The following is a 9,355-nucleotide window of genomic DNA, read 5'->3' as shown; positions in this document are numbered from 1 at the left end:
GTGTAAATAGCGCTAGTGTAAACCGTATGTGACACAAACAATATACAACAAACAGTATTATTAAACCTGTGATACTGAGATGTTAAGGTAGTCCTTGAGCAGCCTGAGAGGTTGATCTGGTATCTCCTAACCAGATATAGAGTCTGTGTGGATGAAAACCTCCCATGGCGCTGAGGGAAGAATGGACACTGATTCTCTTGCTGCAGATCTTTTCTTTGAGCTGAAAACCTCAGATAATGGGAAGACAAAAGAGAAGGCAAAAAACACCGCAATAGTGTATTACCAGGGATATGCTAGTGTATACAAATTAAGAGCAATTTATTAAAACATAACAATTAAGACATAAACATATATCACATTGGACAATTAATAGATTAATCGGATATAAAACTTCCAAGCGCTTGTGCTATGGAAGATGTGCTGCTCCGCCTTGGTAAAATTGAAATCCTACTCACCGAACATGAGTAGGACATGTGCAAGGTTTTAGGGTCTTTTCCTCCAGAAGACACCGCTCTCTGTGGGGTACGTCCGTCTATTAGTGCGGGGGGACCGGCTTCAATACTCGTGGGCTGGTTGTTCTCTTGCCGCCAGAGTTTGCCCGATCGTCTCCTCCGATGACGTCACCGCCTGGAATCCAAAGTCACCGCCTGGAATCCAAAGCTACGGAGTCCCTGAGTTGCCAAAAACCACTCCTACGCGTTTCGAAACTCCTATTGATGGGTCTCTTCGTCCTGGTAATACACTATTGCGGTGTTTTTTGCCTTCTCTTTTGTCTTCCCTTTATCTGAGGTTTTTCAGCTCAAAGAAAAGATCTGCAGCAAGAGAATCAGTGTCCATTCTTCCCTCAGCACCATAGGAGGTTTTCATCCACACAAACCCTTAAAAACAGTATAAGAACGAGCGGGTTGGTAGATGCATGGCGACTGATGAACCCCACAACAAGGGGTTACTCATTTTACTCGGCCCCACACAAACTATACACATGCATAGATTACATTTTTATACCAAGAGAGCTGACTAGTCAAATAGTAAAGGCAGAGATAGATAATATTACATGGTCGGACCATGTCCCAGTGATGCTAACATTAAAGGGCCTACATTGGAGGCCAGCAGGAGCAAGATGGCAGATGAATGATCTGCTTAGGATACCCGAGTCTAAAAATACTATAAGAGCTGCTATGCAAGACTATTTCACATTAAATGACAACGGACAAGTAGGAGATAGCACCCTATGGGCCACGCACAAAGCCACTCTTAGAGGGAGTATAATTGGCATCGCTTCACATAGGAAAAGAGAGAAGAACAAGAGGACAAACAGCTTAAACGATAGCATCAGGATGAACGAGGAGAGCTATCAGAAAGACCCATCAGACAGAATCAGAGCAGAATACATGATCTACTATAAACTAGTCAATCTATACTATTGGATCCTTCTTTCTTTCATTTGATTACAAGAGGAAGAAGACAAGTTTTTTCTGGAAAAAAAAAGGAGACCTACAGATGCAGAAGCTGTTATTCGAACACTTCGCACGTTGTATACCTTGGAATACCCACGTCATGGCGCATGATTTCTTCCGACCTTCCCGCCTTAAGACACGAGTGCAGAAAATGGCATTTTAGTGTTAAACAGTGTTAAACCGTGTTAAACACTGAAATTGACACAGTAGCACAGTAGCAACGTACTGTACACATTACAATTCATTCATTTCATTGCACACAAAGAAATAGAATCCGTGAAATTGAAACAAAGCAACCACAATGAACATGTGTGCCTGGGGCGATTGCCCGCGTTAATGCCGCGTGGAAAACAGCAGCGCACACGAAAACGGCTCCGTGATTTGTCCGAATAATAGCCGCTGCATCTGTAATGCAGCACTTAATTTTGTCACTTTAAATGTTACACCTACAGTATTTGCACTAAATGTATTTTGCACAATATCAGCACTATAAATGGCACTTTTATTAGCACTTATAGTTGCACTTAGTTGCACAACAAAATAGCGCTCCCCTTATTACTTTTGTACATCTGTTGTGAATTTAGAGGTGAATTCTATTTGGGTTTAGAGCTGCTATTTATGTATTTTATATGTAACCCTTCATCACAAGCACCAGGTTTTTTTTTTTTATAATAAATGAAGGGGTTAAGGCAGACTACCAGGTTTATTGCTGGCAGGGGGGAGAGTGAAGGGGGTACTTGGCCCAAGGTGGGTGGTTAGACCCACCGTGAAGATTGCGGGAGGAGTTAAACCCTTCATTACTATAGTGGTGGTAACCTCTATGGTAATGAAGGGGCTTATACCCCAACCCCCACCCCCCCTACCCACCCGGTTGGCCTAACCACCTACCATGGGAAAAGTCCCACCCAATCCCTCTACCCCAAATAACAATTAAACAATTAAACAATTAAAATACCTACTACCTACCAATACACAAACCACCCACCCCCTGTACCCCCAATAATCCCCCCTAACACATACAGTACAGTAATGGGTAAAATTACTATTATCCAGATATTAATAATAATAGGGAAATTGCCCATTAAAAATAAAACATTAGCCAGCCAGCATAAATGAAATAAAACTTGCACTTACCCCTGCCAGGATGAAGCAAGTCCTGTCCATACAGCAAAATGAAAAGAAAACTCCCAGTTAAAAAGGTGGGGAGGGGTGAGCTCTGGGAAGAAGGTCCACCTACTTCCAAACAACTGTTGCTAGTTAGAAATTGATTAACACACACATTCCCAGAAAGCTCAAACCCCAATACCCATATATTTCTGTGTGTGTGTGTGTGTCTATATATATATATATATATATATATATGTCAAAAGGAGTGCTACTGAGTGTGGCAAATCTATACAACAACATACATCATCTACCCACTAAGGCAATGTAGGAGTTAAGCCAGACAACTGGTTAATAGGGGGCAACTGGGTGGGTGAAGGGGGTAGTTGCCCCAGGTGGGTGGTTAGGCCTACCGGTAAGTTTGCGGGAGGGGTTTACTCCTTCATTAGCGGTAGTAACTACTATGGTAATGAAAGGGCTAACCCCTCTCACTACCCACCCCGAGAGGCCTAACCACCAACCCTGAGGAAACTACCCCCTTTACCCACCTCCTCTGCCCCCAATAAACATTATAATACAAACATCAATACAATACATTGCACAACCCTCCCCCCCCCCCCCCCAACACATACAGTACAGTAATGGGCAAAATCCTTATTGCTCAAAACTAGATAATAGCTAATTTGCCTATTAAAAAAATAATCATAACCAAAGCATTAACCAGCCAGCATATAGTAAATTAAAGTTCTACATTACCCCTGCCAGGATGAAGGCATCCTCATCCTCCTCATTTTCCTCTTCTTCAGTGGGCACCAACAGTAAAATAAACAAAAACGAACTACTGGCCACTAACCCCTTAATCACCTTAGTGGTTATTAACCACTATGGTAATTAAGGGGTTAAACGCCCCTCTTGCTACCCACCCAGGAGTCCTAACCAACCTCCTCGGGGAAACTACCCCCACCTCCCCTATCCATTGATTGGCAGCACCAAATAGAAAATACATTACATTTCAATAAAACATAACAAAAAATTCCAATAAACAGTTGATTGTCACAATGGAACACCAATAACCTATGGGCATGGGTGGCCACTATGCCAGTCAATGTGCAAGCTGCAAATGAAAAAAAAAAACAGCACCAAATAAAAAAGATATTCAATTTCAATACAACCTCCAAAATGCCATTAAAACAAATGATTGGCACAGTAGCACACCTATTCCCTATGGTCATGGGTTGCCACTCTGAAACTCAATGTGCAAGCTGTAAAACAAAAAATCATTAGAAAATAAAATCACATTCAATTTCTATTAAAAAAATATGCCAATAAGCTAATTGATTGGCACAGTGCCACACCAATGCCCTATGGGCATGGTTTGACACTATGACAGTCAATGGGCAACTTGCAAATAAAAAAACAAGCAGCAAATAAAAGACATTACATTTGAATTGCAAAAAATGCCACTGCAAATAAAAAACAAGTATCAATTAAAAGACATTACATTTTAATTAAAAAAATGCAAATGCCAATCTAAATAAATAAATACAAAATGAAATAAAATTCAATCCATGTGTTTCTTAATTTTTATGTCTTCTGATTGTGTCACCAGTCCCCGTTATGGGGCTGTTTTTAACATAGTGTCTTTCCCAGGTATTCATTAGTGCAGACATATATATAAAAACAGTGTAGCAGCTAGGGTATTATCTCATTCATTGAGTGTTGCAACGACTATTCACAAATAGGTTTAGATTATTCCCTGCTGCTGTGTGAGTTAATGCATTCTTTGCACTACTGATTGCAAGTAGTGAGCTCTTTTGGGCTCATCTTGACTGGTTGCACCCTCTTGAGCCTCCAGTACTCCAGTAACATCAATAACTGGGGTATTTATATATTCCTTGGAGAGCCAAACAGGGGTGTATGTATTTACCTTATTTAATCTGTTTTTAGTGTTTATTATACCATCTTTTTCGGTAATATATGTTTTAAGTACTGTTTATTAAAAGTTAAATATTACTCCCAGGAGTGTGCATATAAGTGAATTTTCTTTAGGGATACAAACACATTGTATCTCTTATTTTCTCTGACTACACACTATCACTGGACAAGACATACAGGACATACCAGACAAGGGACTTGTTTTTATCGAGTGCAGAAAATTGAATTTTAGTGTTCTGGTTTTTAAACACCTGCAAATTGACACAGTAATGTACTGTACACATTACAATTAATTCATTTCTGCCACGGAAACATGAAGAATTGCACCCAAAGAAATCAGAATCCATGAAAATTCAAACAATGCAACCACGTGATTGGCCACGTGGAGTACAGCAGAGCACACAAAATGGCTCCGTGATTTGTGATTTGTTGTTTTGAACGGCCGCTGCATCTGTATGCCACTTACTGTAAAACGGGCCACTTGAAAGAAGGCTTCTTCCTGCTTTCATCGCTTAGCTGGACATATAACTATACAGTAACTGATGTGAGGAGCTTTTAAGTACTGATGAAACCTCAAACTTTATGTGGCTTAATACCGTTCAATTGTACTGGAATGTAGGTACTAGAAGAAAAGGAATTAATGATATGTGCAATAAGTATCAATAAATATATAGATACATATATTTGAATATACTGTATAAAAAATATTATAATTGATAAAACTAATAGTTAATATGGTAATATGTGATTTTGTTTTTTTTTTCACATTATAAACATGAGATGCTCTAAAGGTGAACATCTTATATTTAACAACAATTCAATGTTGCATTGTCATAATCTAACAAATTGTTTTTATATATATATATATATACTATATTTTGTAGTATATATATATATATATATATATATATATATATATATATATATAAACTATACTACAACGGCAAATCTAAGTAGAATCTCCTGTATATTTCCTGATGTTATACCTTTTTTCCATTTTCTAGTTCATTACTAGCTCATTTTATGAGACTATTTTATCTCTTTTATTTGGCTCAAAGTTGTGGGATACTGGAAAAGTTTACAACATTTACCATCAGAAAACCATTTACTATGTTAATAAAGTCATTTTGGCAGCTGCAGTAATTAAAGGAAACAATGTGGTGCCACATGATGGAGAGGTACATTATTGGTTACTTGTTAAGCTTGTAACAATTCAGGAAAGTATCCATGGTTACATGCAAATTCTGCAGTCAAAGCAAAGAGAAAAGCGGTTAAATGTCATGCACTACAACTTGCTTTTTGGGGAGATTTGCTGGAAATTCCCTGAGAATTTGTGCTGTACATTGTTTCTGTTGGAAGAACTAGAAAAACAGTATTTCTCTTTGTTAAAAAAAAAAGTAGAGCAGTCCAAGCAGAACTGATAAAATTTGGCACAGATCCATTTCTGTTCAAAATATCAGTAGTAAAATAGGATAAATCTTTACAACAGTGTTAAAATGTCACTGTAGGTGACTAACAACATACAAAGCTCTACCCAATTAAATTTGGTTTACAACCAGGCAGTGATGTGAGACATGCTGTTATTCTAAAGTACAATATTCATTCAGTCAGTCTGAATCTCATTATAATTAACCTCTTAAATACCTTGTTTTTATTACACTTCCTAAATGCATATTCTTTCTTGGAGTCACCGGATACCAGGCAGTTTACACCTTTTTACCAGGATCATTCATTGAGCAAAACAAGGTAATCAAATAAATTGTAATTTATTCAACATAAATTCGTTTACACACAATGCAACACAAAATACAGACGAAAAACACACATACTGGGGGTCTGGAAGTCGAAAACATCTAGGTGCAGGGAGCTTTTACCCTGACCGGGACTTAGCCCGGAATCTTCTGGTTTCCAAATTGGCGTGAAGTTCCACATGCCACTGCTCCCTTCTCTTTTGAGAACTTGGACTTTTCTTGACCGCGAGCTACCAACGATTCTCTGGAACCGAAATCGGCATCAAATCCTAGCCGTGACCACTAAATTAAATTTTGAGAACTTGGTTGCAAAAAGCTGGACTTAGAATCTGGCAGGCAGGTTTCCTGGCTTGAAATCGAAGCCGGTTTCTCTGCTATTCGCACAAGAGCAACTTTGAAAAGTCCACACGTGCTCTTTCTTCCGGGCATCTCAGTACGTTTGGCAGAACAGATGGTAGCCCAGATGACTGCCATTGTTCTCCGGACCTGGGTACTTGAGCCTTTCCTTGCTACCCAAATAGCTTTCACACCTCCTGCATCCTCCGGCTACTTTGAAATCCGATGTCCAGCAGACTTACTGGCACCTATGGGTATCCCTGACAGTCTGTGTAGGCATCGGTTCCGAAATTCCCAGCATATTACAGTACACAACAGTACATTACAATGTATTAATAAACTAGACTTTAATACATCTCTAAGCCCTTGGTATGGGGAATAGAATAAAAATATGTACTTTTATTTCTCAGTCTTTATTCCCCACACACTACTGTATCTATTGGACTTAGACTGGACACTGAGAGTCCGCTCACAACCTTATCTACGGTTGGAGTGCCCATGAACCAAATACAGGTTTTGGGCTACCTGGGCATTAACTGGGGTACCCCCCTTAATCTAGGGATCCCCTCAGTTACAGGGACACTTTTCATCCCTGTGCCAGGGCATGAACCCATCGAATCGGTATTCAGAAATAATCTGAAACCATCTCAAAACATTAGGTAGGAAAATGCAAATACCGCTCGGCGAAGAAGCAATGTGATCTCAGCTTTTTTCTAAATTCTCCCCCCTGCGATCTTCTCGCAATCTTCTCTCTGACAGCACTCAAAGGCGATTGCAGTGTTTTTATTTAAATTTGAATACTAGTGCGTGGAAGCAGCTGGTCTCTAGAGCTGAACCGCATTATTTTCAGGTCCGAGAACCCCCTGCTTCCTGAGTTACAGGCCCCGGTATGGCGTGTCAGTATCTCCTATGCATTTAAATGACCCGTTCACATGACGCGGGAGATTTAAACATTGCATGGCATTCAAGCTCTCTTTTCAGAGTCTACAAATGTACTTAACATACTTTTTAAAGCTTGATTAAATCTTTCTAACAATCTGTCAGTCTGTGGATGGCAGACCAATATCTGAACTGACTTGAACTCTAGTAACTTTAAGATATCCTGCATCAGTTGAGTCATAAAATGTGTCCCTTGATCTGTTAACATTACCTGGGGTAGTCCGACCAATGAAAACAATTCCAACAACTGTTGGCTACTGTACCTGCTTAGCAAATGCTGTCCTCAGTGGAAAAGTCTTCGGGTATCCCTGTGGCATAGTCGACTTAGACAAAATAAACATGTGTCCCTTCACAGAGGGTTCTTGAGGTCAGTATCCTTTTGTCAAGTCAAAATGGGTATATAATACACCTTCTAATGCTAACAAACACACAGATACCCAGCAAGCTCTCGGAACCCCCCCAAAGTTACCACAATTTTTTTTATATATATATATATATATATATATATATATATGTGTGTGTGTCAAAAGGAGTGCTATTAGGCGTGGCTAATTGTATAAAACAAGAAACAAAGAAGTCCAGAGCAACATCCAACGTGACAAAAATCCACAGTGAAATACCTATATATCTCTTGAAAAAGGGCCATTTAGTTAACCTTCTAATGCTGCAAGACATTTTCATAATAACCGTAAGTATCCCAATATCAGTACTAGTAGAAAATACAAGCTGCGGATTATGAATGCAGATGCAAAACATACAGTACTATTCAATGTTATAGTTTGATATTTTGTGATTGACTATGAAAGCATTGCCAGTCAATACCATAAAAAAGGTTTAATATCGGTACTTACTGACAAATACTTTTTGGACTTCGCAAAGAAAAGATTAAGATCTATCAGTCTAAATTAAATACATTACTTACGCATCGAAAGCTGGTGTTTTAGTACATTTTAGTTAGTGTAGGAGGGATTCATACTGTAGATAGAGGAATGACCCAGATTAACTAGAGGAATAAAAGTTTGGGTTAACTACAATTTAAAGGGAAGTCGAACATAGCAGGTCAAATAAATGTATTGGTTTACCTGTGCAAAAATGTTTATGTTACAGTATGTCTCTGAAATAGATACTTATTATTCCACATTTTTATCAGGCTACTACAATATTTACTATAAAATAAATAGTTAAAAGAAAAGAGCGAAATAAAATCGTTTTTACCTATATGTAATGGTGTTTCCTCCACCGATGGGAGAGTCTGCCATTACAGCTTGTGTGGTGCATGTACCTGTTGGTGAGCAGGAGGGCTGAGTCATCTGCCGATGTTTGTGGAACACAGGACAGGCTTCTGGGGTACAAAATCGACATAGATCTCTAGTGGTACAGCGCCACCATCTTCCGCAGGCTCCAGATGTATGGAGGTGATCTCCTATGGAAGAACACAATCCTGCCTCCTTTCCCAGAAATATCACACACCAGGCAGGAGGTATAATAACTGGAACAGTGCATTCTGTTCAGATCAATGCAGTCACTGCAGAACTGTGCCCTATGCAGTCTCTGGTCCTGTATCAAGCTGTAGGATGGTCCCTGGACCTGCACTACGGGTCAGAAGCCTTCACAGCAGTCCTTGCTCTTCCCTGATCCTCTATCATGATCAGTGGAAAGGTGCACACTCTCTCTCCCTCAAGGGGAAGATGAATAAAAAAGGCCAGTATTCAGGCAACCTGTGTGTGACCTGCCTCTCTCAAGTGGGGTGAGGCACTCGCTAAATTTGGGCGGCACTCCCCTTAAGTACAGCCAGGAGAAGGGTACCAGGTCTGACCAACGATTGGGTGAATC

Source organism: Ascaphus truei, chromosome 1 (assembly GCF_040206685.1).
Source record: "Ascaphus truei isolate aAscTru1 chromosome 1, aAscTru1.hap1, whole genome shotgun sequence".
Lineage (NCBI taxonomy): Eukaryota > Metazoa > Chordata > Amphibia > Anura > Ascaphidae > Ascaphus > Ascaphus truei.
This window is presented reverse-complemented; position numbering follows the sequence as displayed.